The 16608-nt window shown below is 34.9% G+C and overlaps 1 pseudogene; it reads left to right on the forward strand.

Annotated features, from left to right (window-relative positions):
- The first annotated feature begins 5089 nt into the window (after positions 1-5089).
- Positions 5090-5199, forward strand: LOC123391960 (annotated as a pseudogene).
- Positions 5200-16608: the final 11409 nt, after the last annotated feature.

Consider the following 16608-nt stretch of genomic DNA (forward strand, 5'->3'; position numbering starts at 1 on the left):
ATTTTTGAGACTATCTTAATTTAAAATTCAAACTAAATCAGTAATATCACAGTATGGTGCTGCATATGTAGAATAGAAAAACATGATTTACCAACGTCACCCATATAATTCACTTGTGATTTCTATGACTGGAACTTAGAAGGAAATGAGCCAATATATGTGGAGTCTGGCTTCTGATATAAACGTCTTTTTGAGACATAAGCACTGAGGTGGTTGTTCTGCTCTGACTTTGACAAACTTGAGTTCCTACAATTTATATAATATTGTGAGACTGAAATCAATTGCTCTGATTCTCTTTGGATGAAAAATAAGTAGGAGCTTGTATGGTTGAATCAGTGGTTCCAGAGGAGCAGGTAGTGAATGCACCATTAGTGACTTCCTTCCTCAGGAACAATCCATGTCTGGCTTGGATAATGCAGGACTGGAGAGTTGGTCCTTCCAACTCTATAGTTCCTTCCCTCTCTATAGAAGAGTTCAGAGTGGACAGTTGGGACAAATGTGCAGGCACCGTCCCTGCTGGTGCACCAATGCCCCGATTCAGGGCACTTGAACTACTGTGAAGGTTCTGGAAGAAAAACAAAACAAAAAAAACCCCCAAAAATCCAGCTCGGTTAAAGAGAAAGAAGTTTGACTTGATTCTAGTATGTGATTTGATCATACATTAAAGTCAAGGAAGACATGGTCCTTTTAAGTTTTCTGAGCTATTTAATGGAGTAGGTGTCAAAATAGAATTTCTGTGTGTGCTCATATCAAAGGCAATTTTGAACTAGGTGGAATATGGATTGTGAGATATGAATTGAGTTAGCATCATTGAAATCGCCACATTATTAAAATCCCCTTTTGACTTGTTTGACCTTGCCTTATTAATCTACCCCCACAACCATCCCTAGTACATTAGAAGCCCCTGGGAGAAGAGACTAGGGTTTGTTCTTTAATGGGGCAGACTTAACACCTTGTAGGTGTGAGAAGCATTTTTTAAATCAAATGAATGAATGAATGAACAAGATCGTTGGCGGAATCAGATTTGAAGAAATGAACAAATTTGTTTCTAATAAACCTTTAACTACATATCTGGGGCCTTTGTTCTAGTCCTATTTGGTTCATGATTGGAACATATTAATTGGCAAATAATTGAAACCAATAATCTTTTGTGTGAGTAGAGTATGCATCCATGAACACAGTATGATCTGGCCTGTGATAAGAAGAGGAGATAAGAATATTATAAGACTCAGAGAAACACCTCCCACCATAGATACTTGCATCAATAACTCTATCATGACAACATCAGTCTGTTAATCTGCAAAGTTGGAGGCCTTATAAGCTTCTCCTTAAAATACATGCCTATTTTTAAAAAAAAGATTTTATTTATTTATTTATTTGAGTGAGAGAGAGAGAGAGCATGCGTTCACATGAGTGCGGGGAGAGGCCGAGGGAGAGGAAGAGAAGCAGACTCCCCACTGACTGGAGAGTCAAACATGGGGTGCAATCCCAGGACCCTGAGATCAAGACCTGAGCCGAAGTCAGCCACTTAACCGACTGAGTCTCCCAGGTGCCCTTAAAATGAATGCTTATTATTTGTAGGAAAGGAGAGTAAGAAAGACCAGTGGTTTCTCCTAATACACTATTGGTCCCTGATATAGCACCACAGATTTCTTTATTATGAAAACTCAGAAAAATATGGAAGGGCATAGAACAACGGCAAAAATGTAAACATAATCCAAGTTCAAGAAGTGTGAGAAAAATACAAAAGGTCCAGCAAGAAGCTCATTCCTGAGCCAGGAGAATCCAGATGTGTTCACTAATTATTTGCCACTCAACTGATATTCAAACGTGCTTAAGTTAATAATGCATTTAACCCCCAAATAAAGCCTACTTTGAGTATATCAGCTGGGATACTCTTAGATTGCCAGTGGAGCGCCTCTGTTTCCACATAGAGCAGTAACAGTAGCGACAGTGTCTGTCGAGGCTTGTCCTAGATCTTCCTCTGCTGATCCAGTAAATGATCCAGTAGCGATGAGAAGCAGATGTACTGGAAGAATGAATGGAGTGAGAGAATGAGTTCTGTTATGGAGGCCTGTACGTTATGCTTGAAGGGGGCTGGCATCCCTCTGGAGCTAATGGTTTAATGATCCTTCCATTTACTTCACATAAACTGCTGTAGGATTTTTCTCAATGATGGAGTATAAACATATAGATCCCAGAAGATGATAATAGTCTTGCTTCAGGGTAAGCTGTCCTCTAGCTTAAAATAATTCCATTTTTTTGCAAGACTTTGCAAGGCAGTATTGATAATATACTCCACCGATGCTGAAATTTATATACAAAATATATAAATATAAATATAAAATATAAAACAAGATTTGGGTATAGATGAGAATCTTTATGTAAGGAACAAATAACTCATGGCCTTGACGTGTCTATCAAAACCCCACTTGCTGGCACCACATTGAATGCTGGACACCTTTTCTTCAGAATTTATATCTGTCTCTGCACCAGGAATCATCATAGTAAACTTTTTACTGTTTTCTCAGCTCTCTCTCTCTCTCTCTGCTTCCTCCTGCTCCTTGCTCTCTCTTTTCATTTGTGGATTCGATCGGTTTACAGGGAAGAACATAGAATCAGCGTTCTCCACAGGTTAACTAAAAAGGCTGCAAGCTTATGGATTGAAAACAGCACAATTATTATGCAAACACTTATGTATATGAAAAATACCCCTCAATGGCAGAGAGGAAGGTAAAAGTGTACAGCTCATGTGTAAGGTGACCCTTGTATACTATAAATAATGTCATACCAAGAAACGCCACTTTTCAAGTATTTTATTTCACTACTTACGAGGACAGATCAATTAAAGACAGGGATCAGAAAATACTCAGTGCTGGTACATCAGTGCTGAATGATATGCTCGTATATAGATTCTTTGTGGTATAAACTCCACTGAACTTTATGCTCCCCCGTTACCCTGTTGGTTTTCAGCATATGTGTGTGCAGTCACTAGCGTGTGACCTTCCACTATTTACCACTTAAATATCTGCTCCTTGACTTGCCAGCTGTACTAAGCGATGTTCCCAGGTATATTTTTGGCCTGTCAGCAATTAAGCAACAGGACAGAGCTGTGAGTTCTCAAAAATTCTCCTTCCTTTTCCCACTGAATTGAGTATCTTGCGCTTCAATATGATGATTACAAGTTGAATATATTCTCTTAGAGTTGTTATAGTTTAAAATTTTTCTTCCATTTAATTTCAATATTCAAAACATATATATCTTCAAAGAGGATAGATCCATGTAAAGGGAAAGATATGATGCACATTACATATTTGAGACAAATTGCTTTAGGATAGTCACTTGATGATTTTTTTGGTTGTGTTTTCTTCCTATTTCTCCTTTTTTCCAGAGAAAATAATCTGAACTAGCTGTAAGATGATGTAAATAGTAAGATTAATAGAATTTTTTGCCTTCATCAGGATAGAAAAGTCAGAAGCTCTAAAAGCCTTACTGTCTTCTGCAGAGTTAATTTTCTTTGGAAGCTATATTAATTCCTGCAGGACACATGGGCCCTATTTACTCTTGAGTTGGTTACTGCTCTCCTTATAAACCTCCTTCCAGTGGTCCTGAATCAAATTATTGAAGTATAAGAAAGTTAATTGAGATATCTCAGTTATTTCAAAAAAGGATGTGGCTTGGGGCACCTGGGTGGCTCAGTGGGTTAAAGCCTCTGTCTTGGTCTCAGGTCGTGATCCCAGGGCTCTGGGATCGAGCGCTGCATCGGGCTCTCTGCTCAGCGGGAAGCCTGTCTTTCCCTCTCTGTCTGCCAGCCTCTGTGCCTACTTGTAATCTCTCTCTGTCAAATAAATAAATAAAATAAAATTTTTAAAAAAGCATGTGGCTTGACAAATTACAGTCAGCATCTTTTTTTTTTCTTTCAGATTGAGCATTTTTTTTTCTGACTACATTTTCTTTCCTTTTTTAAAAATAAATTTTATTTATTTATCATTATTTATTATTTTATTTATTTTATAAAAAAATAAATAAAATTTTTCATTAAAAATTTTTTATTTATTTATTTTTCGAGCACAAGTAGACAGAGAGGCAGGCAGAGAGAGAGAGAAATAGACTCCCTGCTGAGCAGAAAGCCTGATGTGGGGCTCAATCCCAAGACTCAGATCATGACCTGAGCCAAAGGCAGAGGCTGAACCCCCTGAGACACCCAGGGGCCCCTAACTACATTTTCCTCTTCCCTGAACAGGATGAATTTCAACCAGCAGCGCCACTCATAGTCTCACTTTCACTATCTAAGGATAACTGGATTCAGAAGAAATGGTCTTTTACATATTTAATTCTCATGTTTAATGTCCTGAATGTGAGAAGATGGAATCCCCTGAATTAAGCAAACAGCAGAATAGGTTGCAACACAGTATTGATTATGATTTTTAAAATATTTTAAGATAGCTGATCTACTTGTATGCTGCAGAAGATTTCAAGTTTGGGACACTTGCTTAGGTCTCACCATTTGGATGTTTCTGTATAATAATTTTAAACTTTTCCTTGACTCAGTCTAGGGCTCATAGAAGAATATGAGTATACTAGAGTGAGTTAGAATAGTTTTTCAACTTGAGAACTAATGTACTTTCTTAATTCTAAAATTGTGTAGTTATTCCTGCTGAAATACTGCTACTCAACTGTCAGTCTTTTAAATTCTTATTACGTTTATCTTATAGACCTTACTTTTTTTTTTTTTTAAGATTTGTTTATTTGAGAGAGAAAGAGAGAGAGAGAGAGCAAGCACAGAGAGGGTCAGAGGGAGAGAATTTCAAGCAGATGTCCCCGAGCGTGGAGCCCCAAATGGGGCTAGATCCCAGGACCTTGAGATCATGATCTGAGTTGAAATCAAGAGTCAGATATGTCCCCTCACAGCCTTAGTTTTGTTTTAAACACACACACACAATAACATCTCTGTAACTTCTATATTCATTTTGTATATTATATACACATTATATACATATATCTTGAATTTTTTCCTGTTTTATAATTTTTGTCACTGTGTTTTTTGACATTATTCATCCATTTCTTTTTGACAATTAAAATTATACTTAGCTTTGCGCAGTGGCAGTATCGTAGCCAATGAGGTTTATCTGAGGCGCGATTATTGCTAATTAAAATTATACTTAATAAAAACTAATTTTATGTCATTATGTCAACTAACTTGGAGTAAATTGTATCTACTAGTTTTATTTGTTTGTTTTATGATGTTGTATTTACTCATGTCTTTTTGTAATTGTGACTCTTTCAAGATGGAGCTTAACTTTGCCTTTTACATCTCTACTTCTGTGTTTTACTTTCTCTGTCTAGATGTTTGGCAATGACTTCAACTAACTCCAGTCCCTAGAAATGCAAAAGCAACTTGGGGACCTTGTCACTTGATGAGAGCGGATATTGTAGAATCAAGCACCAGTAATCATGGTGGTTTGCCTCAATCACCACCTCTTCCAGAACCTCCAAATAATTCATAGCCTCAGGGAGTGATAATCAGCAGCTTGTTCCATTTACTTCTCAGAAACAGATTCTGTCCCTGATGCCTGCTTTAGAGTAGGGAGCCTTGTTTTGCCACTGTGCTCTAAATGGAATGGTTTATTGCAGAGGAAAACTTTCTTTTCCTCTCTAATGTCTGACCGCTGAGGGTCAGGAGGCTTGAAACTTCAGCCCCATAGTCTAATTTATGTTTAAGTTCTGATTACCGATTATGGAATTGGTTATAGGTGAACTCAGCAAATTATTTTCTAAATCTTAGATTATTAATTAAAACAATTATGAGCTGGGTAGTAAACCTACTTTTGAAATTCATAAGAACTCAGCTTCATATCTAAGAACATTGTATACTGTGGCATTTTTTCTTCTTTGAAAACTGTGTCTTTTCCTCTGTTAACCTTATTTTGGACTACATTACAATGTTATCCATAGACTGAGTATATAAAAAGAGTAATCCTAGAAATTCAGTGAGCTATGATTTTGGCTATTGTTAGTAAATTCTCTACAATAAGACTCAGGGAATTATTATACTGTTTGGCAAATGGTTACACAGGAAATTATATGTTGTCTCTAAAATGTCAGATTCAGGGGCACCTAGGTGGTTCAGTCGGTTAAGCATCTGCGTTCAGCTGAGGTCATGCTCACAGGGTCCTGGGATCCAGTTCCACATCAGGCTCCCTGATCAGCAGGAAGCCTGCTTCTCCCTCTCCCTCCGCCTGACGCTCCCTCTGCTTGTGCATGCACATGCTTGCGCTCTCTCTCTCTCTGTCAAATAAATAAATAAATCTTAAAAAAACAAAACAAAAACAACCATAATTCATAATCCAAATAAGAACATGAAAGTGAAAAGAAAGCTTTGAATATGTTCATCTGACATATTCAATTTTTCTAGCTAAGTGTTTATGGATTTGCTGGAATAAATGTTTATATACAGGGTTAAAGAGACTTGTTTTTTTAAATCATGAAAAGATGAAATTAAAATTTAAAATTTTCATTTTGCAAGTAAGACTAAGTGTATTTTGTTTCTGGAAGGAAATTTATCCCTAGTTTAACCTATTTCATTTATAGGTAATGCCATGATCACTGTTTATAATGAAGTTACTGTTGGGTATATATAGTGTATATATTTTGAGATAACATAAATAAGGAAATTGAATATGTTCACTACTAAGTTAGTGTGTGTGAAGTTGCATTCATTAATATTAAAAGACTATTGCTGTTCCATGAGTGTTGAGTGAATACACTCTTCTCATTAAATATTATCATATATTAAACTAGAGACATTATGCAGATAATTGTTTTATATATTTTCTCAGTGAGAAATTAGCACTAATTGGAGCAAAAGTCTCATGTGTTGATTATGTTTTTTAAAATATTGTGGATGAGATGATCCAAGAATAACCTTAAAAATCATTTATATCTGATGTAGTGCTCTCGTGTATATTTCTTCGTAGGTAAATTGGATAAGTGATAATTATTTAGAGATTTTGAGACCACTAAATTACTTGCCTTCAATGATATCAAGAGAGTTCAGATATAATTTTTTTTTCAAAACTTATGCACTCCTCTTTATCCAAGATTAAGTAAATTTGAAGTTTTCCTTCTACTTTTATCTTTTCTGCTGAGGCTAATTAAATGGGTTAGCAGTTAAAGGTATGTAGTCCTTTAACCTAATAGGGTCTTTCATAATACTTTGGATTGGAAGCAAATTACTCTGCTTTGCTCGCTGAGTATCTGATTTCTATAATAAGTTATAAATACACTCTTCATATTAAGAGTCAAGCCATAATAAGATAACAAGTAATCCAGTAATTTTAGCCAAACTATATATTTTTTCCAAGATCTGTGGAAGTTTGATAAAAATTTCAATTTTACTAATAAAAAAGTTTAAATGTACTGTTCTCCAGAATTATTAAAGTTAATACAAATATCATTACATAGACAAAAAATAGATATTGAGATTGCAGTTAAAAACTGTATTTTTTATACTTATATACATACAAATTTTTATATTTTTATAAAGAGTAAATATGGTATCTTAAATGTCTCACAGCAGAAGAACAAATTATGAGACTTGTCCTCTTATAAAAAACATAGACCCCACAAAAGCAAAATAGTGTGGCACTGTTTAATTATGAGAAATCAATGGAATGGAATAGATAGACCAATATAATTTAAAAACCATCACAAATACATGACGGGAAGATAACTATTTAGGGGTGGCTTTTATTAAATTAACTCTTTGGGTTTTTTTAAGCTTTTATTTAAATTCTAGTTTGTTAACATAGTGTAACATAAGTTTAGGTGCAGAATACAGTGATTCAACACTTTCCAATAACCCCTAATGCTCATGCTCACCACAACAGGTGCACCTCTAGACCCTGTCACCCAGTTCACCCATCCCCTCCACCTGTCTCTCTTCTGGTAATGATACGATTGTTCTCTATAGTTAAGACCCTGTTTCAGGGGCGCCTGGGTGGCTCAGTTGTTAAGCGTCTGCCTTCGGCTCAGGTCATGGTCTCGGGGTCCTGGGATCGAGCCCTGCATCTGGGCTCCTTGCTCAGCAGGAAGCTTGCTTCTCCCTCTCCCTCTGTCTGCTTACTTGTAATCTCTATCTCTCTGTCAAATAAATGAATAAAATCTTTAAAATAAAAAAAAAAGACTGTTTCTTAGTTTGCTTCTTTCTCTCTCTCTCTCTTCCCTGCCCTTTGCTCATTTTTTCCCCTTAAATTCCACATATGAGTGAAATCATATGGTATTTTTCTTTCAATGACTGACTTATTCCTCTTACCATTATAATTTCTAGCTCTATCCATGTCATTGTAAATAGCAAGAGTTCATTCTTTTTTATGGCTGGGTAATATTCTATATATATATATATATATATATATATAAAGGAACACACATACATACACACATATGTATGTATGTGTGTGTGTACATATGATGAGAAGTTATATAATATATATATCAGTTGATGGACAATTGGGCTTCTCCCATAATTTGGCTATTGTAGATAATGCTGCTATATACTGGGGTGCATGAATCCCTCTGAATTAGTGTTTTTCTATTCTTTGGGTAAATACCTAGTAGTGCAATTGCTGGGTCATAAGGTGGTTCTACTTTGAAATTTTGAGGAACTTCTATACTGTTTTCCAGAGTGGCTGTACCAGTTTGCATTCCTACCAACTTTGCAGGAGGGTTCACCTTTCTCCACATCCTCACCAGCTCCTGTTACTTTTTGTGTTGTTGATTTTAGCCATTCTGACAGGTGTGAGGTGAAATCTCATTGTAGTTTTGACTTGCATTTCCCAGTGATGAGTGATACTGAGCATCTTTTCATGTGTTTGTTGGCCCCTTCTTCTTCTTTGGAGAAATGTCTATTCATGCCTTTTGCCCATTTTCAATTGGATTATATGGGTTTTGGATGTTAAGTTTTATAAGTTCTTTATATATTTTGTATACTGACCCTTACCAGATGTCATTTGAAAATACTTTCTCACATTCCATAGGTTGCCAGTTAGTTGTGTTGATTATTTCCTTCACTGTACAGAAGCTTTTTATTTTGATGTTGTCCCAATAGTTTATTTTTGCTTTTGTTTCCTTTGCTTCAGGAGACATATCTAGAAAGAAGTTGCTATGCCTAATGTCAAAAAAGATACTGCTTGTGTTCTCCTCTAGGATTATTATGGTTTCAAGTCTCAAATTTAGGTCTTTCATCCATTTTGAATTTAGTTTTATGTATGGTGTAAGAAAGTGGTCCAGTTTCATTCTTCTGTTTGTTGCTGTCCAGTTTTCCCAACACCATTTGTTGAAAAGTCTGTCTTTCTCCCGAAGGATATTCTTTCCTGTTCTGTCCAAGATTAATTGTCCATATAGTTGTGGGTTCATTTCTGAGTTTTCTATTTGGTTCTATTGACCTGTGTTTATATTTTTGTGCCAGTACCATACTGTTTTGATGACTACAGCTTTGTAATAGAGCTTGAAGTCTGGAGTTGTGATGCCTCCAGGTTTGCTTTTCTTTTACAAGGTTGCTTGGACTATTCTGGGTCCTTTGTGGTTCCATACAAATCGACTCTTTGTAATATAAATTTTATATTAAGCTTTCTCCAGTGTCTTTGAAAACTCAAGTTGCTACAACAAATACCATGGACTATATCGCTTAAGCAACATCTATTTCTCACAATTCTGAAACCCTGAAAAATCCAAGATCAACATGCCAACCAATTTGCTTTCTAGTGATGATCTTCTTTTTGGTTTGCAGATGAATACCTTCTTGTTGTATCTTCACATGGTGGAGAGAGAGTTAATTTTTCTCCTCTGTTTTCTTATAGGAATGTTAATCCCATCTGGAGAGCTCAACTCTCATGAATAAATTGCTTTCCAAAGCCCTCACCTCCAAATGAGGATTAGGGACTCAACATGAGTTTTGGAGGAAACAAACATTCAGTCCAAAGCACACAGTATCAAATTAAAAAATACATAAAGTGCATAAAGGACACTAGTTAGAGTTAAATGTAGCCAATAAAATTACAAAATACAATGTTCTAACTGCTATTAAAAATAAATAAACTCCTTCTAAACTGAATATTTACCTGAAAAAAAGGAAGGCAAAACCAAAAGATACTTTCTGGATTTGACAATCTACAAAGGAAATATGACAATAACAAAACATCAACAAAATTAACATACAAAACTAGGAAGAAATTGCAAGAAAATATGAAAGGCAACATTTTTAATTCCTATCACATAGAGAAAAATATGTATTATTAGTCAATTTCACAAATGTAAACAAAGATATTTAAAATATCTTTGTAACCAAAATATCTTTGTAATCAAAATATCTTTGTAACCAAAATATCTTTGTAATCAAAATATCTTTGTAACCAAAATATCTTTGTAACCAAAATACGACAAAGAAAGAAAGAAACTTGTAACCAAAGAAAGAAACTTTGTAACCAAAATACGACAAAGGGTAGAAAGAAACTACTCTTTCATAACTAAGGCCCTTGCAAAAAAATGTATTTCTTATTTTTTTATTCTTATTTTTTAATTTTTTTCTCCCTGCAGAGAGAGCCCAATGAGGGACTTGATCCCAGGACCTTGGGATCATGACTTGAGCCAAAGTCAGATGCTTAAATCACTGAGACCCCCAGGTATTCCAAAATATATATTTTTTAAGTAAGATATAACCTTAAGGGGTGCCTAGGTGGCTAAGTTGGTTAAGTGTCTGCCTTTGACTCTGTCATGATTCCAGAGTCCTGGGATGGAGCCCCATGTTGGGCTTCCTGCTCAGTGGGGAGCCTGCTTCTTCTTCTCCCTCTACCCTCTCCTGCCCATGCTCTCTTGCTCTCTCTCTCTCAAATGTTTAAATAAAACATTTATGTATGTCTTTATATATATATATATATATATATATATATATATATATGCATGTATGTATGCCTTAAGTAGGTGAAAAGTGAACTTGGCAGTATTTAAAATAATGTAGTAGCACATATTTATCGAGCATACTTTATGTGCAGGACATTTTTCTGGGACCTTAATTATATTGTACCACAAATTAAACCTCATAAAATCCTTATGAAATAAACATTATTATTATTAAAAGTATAGGCATAGAAAGATTCAAAACTTGTTTAAGTTTTCATAATCAGTGAAGTGGCAGAACCAGTATTCATTTTCAAAATTTCTTCACTAGAGGACAAGTTCTCAACCATAATGCAGTGCTTGTAAGTTTCAGTAATAATATTTACCAGTTATAAACACTATTTTGCCAGACATTATGGTAGATAGATAAATAGATATCTCAAGTAATCTCTAGAGTAAAATGTATGTTTTTCTTGGACTAGACAAGGAAACTGAGGCTCAAATAGTTCATGTAAATTTCCAAAGTAACCGTTAAACAGTGTAACTGGGTATTAAATTCCTAACTCATGGAGTTTTGTGCCTTTTCCACTTTGGCAGATTGTCTTTCTCTAAAGTAAAATTAGAGTATACATAGTAAAGATTTCAGTAATTTAGACCATGTTATTTCATTTGTAGGATATCTACTGAAAAAATAATAATAAGTGGAGACAATAAATCATATTTGTGAATGTACTTGGCAACCCTGATTGCAAAAAGGTAGAAGCAGTTCAAATATCTAACTGTAGAGAATTATTAAATCCAAATAATGGCTAGAATGTAGGTATTGAGAATCAGGTGTTCAAAGATTATTTGATGATATATGCATACATTAATTTTTTCTCTATCCATACACATGAAATAAATAATGATGGAGCGAAGTTCACAAAAACTAATAGCAGTGATTAATATATTAATATAGATATTATATTATATTATTATTTGTTATATATAATTTATATTACATATAAATTATAAATATATATAAAACATAAATTATAATTTCAGTATTTTTTAAAGTTTCCTATTTCCTGTTATTTATTTTGGATATGTGACCCAGAAAGCAAGAATCATGGCAAATACAATAGCAGAAAGTGAAATGCCAAAAATGAAAGTTAAATAATTAAATAAGTAAAAACTTGAAAATGGTTTATATCTTCTCACATAATGAACATCTCATGGCAATTGGGCAGTCCATTGAGTCTCTAAATTAGAGCAGATTTGGATGTTTCTGACAGTGTTCAGATTTTGTTTTCATCCTCCGAGATACTGAGATTCACTAGGGAAACCTAGCGTTCCAAATGTGTTAGAAAATACATAATGTGTCAACACATTGTGACATGGGAGTGATACTAGTAAAAGCTGTTTGGGTCTATTAATAACACAAAACCAGTTCATTCTAATAGCAGGGAAAATATAATTCTTTCTTTTACTTATTTTTTTTTCTTTTTTGTATTTGTAGCATTATTTTGTAAATTAAGAGAAATGGTATATATATATATATGACATATGATGAATAGTATGGAAATATCTTCTTCATTTGGAGCTAGTTATTTGCAAATTATATCCACAACTGTGTTTCTTTTCTGCATTTCTCTCTCCCCCTTGTATTATCCCTAATGCTATCATACAAATTACAAATGAGAGAAGACTATTTAGCAAGATTAATGAATTGGTATAACATTAGTTCAGAAAGCTATTTGTTGGCTGTTCTGCTGTTTCTGATGCCACCTTTTCCCAAAGTGATAGAGAAAGGAGAGAACACGAACAATAGGTAAGCGAATCTGACTTTGTGAAAATGTTGCTGTTTTTAAAAATCTTAATTTGTTTAGAAGCATCAAGTATGTGTGTTTTTTAATAGTTTCAAATTGCTGATTGAAATTTGAAGGTCCTAATCTTGGCTAATACATTGAATTGCTTCCATTTGGTCAATAATATTTTGGAGAGATGACAGTGAAACCTGTCTGGATGTATACTGATTATTGCAGTTTCTACAGAAGTGTGTGTAACTAATGTGATGTATGACAAGGTGACCCAATGATAGTGATGGTAGTGATAACAAGTGGACTAGAAATCTCAGCACAGTTGTCAACTCAATTTAGTAAGGCGAAAGAAAACTCTGCAAGATTTTTTCCCTTGGGTAGCTTATTTTCCATTTAGTTTGCTCTTTCATTATTATTTTAAATTGAAATTAACTTATTTCCTCAATCTCATCTTTAATATGCTAAGATATGTCAAATGTGTCCAATTGCATTGAACAATTTGAATACATTCTATTTTAATCTTATTGATTACATTGATCTCATTCTGCTCCACAAACAACACAGCCAAAAATATGCCATCCTTTTCTGCAAATGAAACCTCTAGGTAAAGGTTAATTACGAGGCTTTTAAATGAAACAACTGAAAGAGACAATGATCAATTGAAAAGAGACCCTAATAGAATATGAGAATTTTCCCTTACAACATAAGGGTTGGAATTATAAACCACAGATGCCAGTTCCCAGCTCCCCATGCCAGCTGGGGGTACATTTGATCCCACTCTTTCCCATTGGATTTGAAAACTGCTTAATTATCCTTGTATTCTAATGACTGTGTTTGCAGCAGGGCATTGAGACCTAAATCCTTTCTCTACACAGAGATGGGTTTCAGTTTATCTGTTAAAAAGGGGGATTTTTTTTCTTATGCAGATACATATTCAACTTTGAGATAGTAAGAAAAAGACACATTTGCATGCTTTCAATTAAAAAAAAAATGTGCAGTGAATCTGTTCTGTGCGCGCGTGTGTGAGAGAGAGAGGGAATGTGTGTGTACACGCGCGTGAGGGGCGGTTGGGGAGAGAGACGCAAACTGGCACTTTTTCAGGGACAGTCTAGCTATTTGCTATTCCACAGTTGCTCCAGGAGTCTGCGGTGGCAGCTGGTAGTTCTTCTCTGATGGCCATGCTTCCAGGAAACAGCAGAGCTGAAACTTAACCTACAACAATATAAACTCAATCCTATTAACAACTTCCTACCCTTCCCCCTTCCTACGGAACCCTTCCCAGAAAACATCTGTCTTCCTGGTCTCCCTTTTGCATGCATAAAGTCACTTCTAAAGTTCACAGCTTCCTGAGCATTTTTCTATTTTCTATTTAAAAATGTGTTTTTGCCACCATCATCTGACAACCTTTCAGCAAGCAGAAGTTGTGCCTACTATTTAGCTTTATTGTCTCTGTCAAGAATACTCAGCTCCCATTCTAAGCAGTGAAGGCTATGCGTGACTAATGAGAAGCAAAAATTATTGGGGGCAATGCTGTGAAATAAGACAATGTTTTCCTATAGGAAAATAAACCTTAATAATCTCACCCACCTCCTAGAACCCTTCCTCCCAACTGCTTGTTTGGTGTGGGGATAGTTTATTTTATCTTAATTTTGTTTCGGGGTATTTACTAGTTTTTCCTTTCCACTAATATTGCACATTCATCCATTTACATTAAACTAAATGTATTTCAAGACTCATTGGTCACCCCCAGTGCTTCCCCTCTCCTTTTAACTTCCCTGTTAAAATCCATGTTCTTAATTCACATATATTTTCATTAAGAATACTGTTTGATGATTTCCTTCCAATAGATCCATAAAAGGTACATTCTTTCAGTTTTTGTTGTTGTTCACAAATGCCCGGTGGGTTTGAAATTTTGGTCAGGGACATGATAGTTGAATCGCAGTCTGAACTTCTTGGTAGTCAATAGGTGTTCTCTCTTCATCTTCCACCTTTTATTTTTGAAGATGAGAAGTCCACTAAAAAAAAAAAAAAAAATCTTGTATCTTGTACATCAATTGTTATTTCCTGGAAGGTGGTTCATTTTTTGGGGAGGGAGGGATAAACCTCCATATTATATTTCACGAAAATATTGCCTCTCTTACTCTCTACTCATTTTCCATTAACAACTTGATACATAGTAACACATGATAAACATTAGGACACATAAATAAATATTGGTAGAGTGCCTGCTAATGCTATCTACTCTGCTAAATACAGATGTAGGCCCTTTTACGTAACCTCTGCTCACTAAGTTTAGAGTCGGTAAGTAAGGTGGGCAGTTAAACATTTTATTATAAAGAATACTGAGTGAGAATTGTTTGGGGTCTCAATGAATTTCTCTCTGGGGAAGTAAATAAATGATTTGTTTTAACAGATCATACAAAAGTCATCAGGGCTTTAAAAACAACAAACCTGTTGTCTCTCTGTTTAGTTTTCATACCAAATGTCTGAAAGTTTTAGCCGAGTAAGAGAACACAGGGTGATAGTATCTTCCTTTGTATCCTTGTTCATTCACCATTTGGGCACCTAGTTTGTTATTTATGTCAAAAACACAGAGAAAGTAATTTTGCTGAACCTGACCCAGCATTCATACTCATCTGTAATCTAAACCAAATTTCATGGTTTCATCCAGGTTATATGAGGAGCAACATAGTTACCAGGTTTAGGAATAGGAAAGAGTCAGCGATTCTCCTAGATGGAAGAAAGGGCATATAAGAAAGGCTGGAAACAAAAAAGAGAATGAAAAGCAGGTAGGAGATCGTAAAGTATACACAGCCATATTAAAAGTAGGAACTTGAATGCTGGAAGGAGGCACTGAATGGACATGGATTCTTGATGTGAACTGATGTGAAAAATCATTCTAGAAGTCTCTACAGACAGGAGCAATATTGGAATGATCTTCTAGTTGTGTGATAAACAGGCATGGAAACAATATAACCCTTATTTTGATGAAATGCTTTCCATTTAACTCAAAACATTAGCAATAAGGAAAACTATCTAGGTATAAAGGAGCCTTTTTTTTTTTTTTTTGTAATATGGGTCATGTTTTTGTAAATTTTGTACTTGATTCATATCTTAGCTGGTGTAAAACATATTAGCTTTTGTTTAAAATTCAGCTATTTTCGCTTTTGAAAAAATCTCTTTAGAAAGCAGACACTAGTTGTGGAATGATTTCTGCAACTTGCAAGGCACCACTGAAATTCTGGGATTTCCTTAAAAAATAAAATAAATCTTCAGAACATTGAACTAACCAAAATGAACAAAAATCCCAGTCACAATTTAAAAAAAAAACAGTTTTGTAGGGTTAGTATTCCAAAATGCTTTTTAAAAACCGGATAAAACTCAATACCCAAAAAACAAATAATCCAATTAAAAAGTGGGCAGAAGACATGAACAGACATTTCTCCAAAGAAGACAGACAACAGATACATGAAAGGTTGTTCATCATCACTCATCATCAGGGAGATGCAAATCAAAACCACAATGAGATACCACCTCATACCTGTCAGCACGGCTACAATCAACAGCACAAGTAACAAGTGTTCGCAAGGATGTGGAGAAAATGGAACCCTCTTGCACTGTTGGTGGGAATGCAGACTGGCACAGTCAGTCCAGAAAAAGCATGGAGTTCCCCAAAAAGTTAAAAATAAAACAACCTTATGATCCAGTAATTGCACTACTGGCTATTTACCCAAAGAATACAAAAATGCTAATTTGAAAGGATACGTGCACCCCTATGTTTATTGCAGCAATGGATGAATAGATAAAGAAAAAGTGGTATACGAATACATACATATATATACACACACACACACACATATATATATATATATATATATATATATATATATATACACGCAAATTGAACGTTATTCAG

The sequence above is a fragment of the Mustela putorius genome, unplaced genomic scaffold, assembly GCF_011764305.1.
Source record: "Mustela putorius furo isolate JIRA1106 unplaced genomic scaffold, ASM1176430v1.1 tig00000407_pilon_pilon_pilon, whole genome shotgun sequence".
Taxonomy (NCBI): Eukaryota; Metazoa; Chordata; class Mammalia; order Carnivora; family Mustelidae; genus Mustela; species Mustela putorius.